The sequence below is a fragment of the Buceros rhinoceros genome, unplaced genomic scaffold (assembly GCF_000710305.1).
Source record: "Buceros rhinoceros silvestris isolate BGI_N320 unplaced genomic scaffold, ASM71030v1 scaffold27667, whole genome shotgun sequence".
In the NCBI taxonomy this organism is placed as follows: domain Eukaryota; kingdom Metazoa; phylum Chordata; class Aves; order Bucerotiformes; family Bucerotidae; genus Buceros; species Buceros rhinoceros.
Window position 1 is genome coordinate 1,899 of NW_010424407.1, and position 1,277 is coordinate 3,175.

Below are 1,277 nucleotides of genomic sequence, written 5' to 3' on the forward strand. Positions count from 1 at the left end.
CCCCCTGGGGCAGCTGGAGGCCGGTTCCTCTCATCCTGTTGCTTGTTCATGGGGAGAAGAGACCAACCCCCACCTCACTGCACCCTCCTGAATTTCAAGGAGTTGTGGAGAGCCAGAAGGTCTCCCCGGAGCCTCCTTTGCTCCAGGCTCAACCCCCCCAGGTCCCTCAGCTGCTCCTCAGATGTTCTCCAGACCCTTCTCTGGACACGCTCCAGCCCCTCAATGTCCTTCTGGGAGGGAGGTACCAAACTGAACCCAGGACTGGGCGTACTGGAGGTGTGTTTGTGCCACTCTCCTGTCCCTATTCATGACTCAGCCAGTCACACGGATCTGAGCAAACAGCAAATCCTTTTAAAAAGAGAAAAAACCAACAATAAAAGTACCCAAAACCCCCAGAAAACCCCATGAGTCACAACTTCTCTCAGCGACTAGTCCGAAGGTCACCTGAGGGTGCTGGCAGGGAGGATTAGAAGGGAGCCACGACCAGAAGAACCTCAGACAACCATGTGAGCATGGAGTGGAGTGTGACCACTGAGGAAACCCCGGGGGGGTGGATTCAGAACCAGGGAAGAACTGGCACCTTCTCAGAGCTCCAGCCCAGAAAGCCTGGGGCATCTGCTGGGGGAGGAGGGGACTTTTGATCCTGAAGACAGAAGGGACCTGCTGCGCCCAAGCGCTGGCTCATGCAGCCACCGCAACCCCCCAGAGAAGGAACCAGCAGCTGCTGTGGGAACAGTTTTATCTTCTGTGAGGGGCAGGGATGACTTTGGTTCCCATCAGTTGGGTTAAAGTTTCTTCCAGAGGAAGAAGAGGGGGAATTGTGGCCATCAATCAACTTCTCGCGCTTCCTCGAAGAGCACAAAGGCCCTACTGTGCCAGCTGGATTTTCTCACCCCAGATACAGCTCTTGAAAACCACCTCTGCCTCAGCGGCTGCTGGAACTTCTCACGTGGTCCTGCACCACCAGCCCTTCCCTCACGCCGGCGCCAGCAGCGGAGCCAAGGCGGATCCAGCTCGAGCAGCCACATCACCCCGTTGTTCGGGTTTAGCTACACGAGCGTCACCTTCGTGCTGATCTGTCTGAAGGGGGAGAGAAAGGAGAGGTGAATCCATTTAAAGAGGGGGAAACCTCGGCCTAAAGCTCTGACTTTTGTGCAGTTGTCACCAAATGCCAGGTCCTGCCCTTGGGTCACACCAGCCCCCTGCAGCGTTACAGGCTGGGGAAGAGCCGACGGAAACTGCCCTGCAGAAAAACAACTGACGGTGTTGGTGACAGC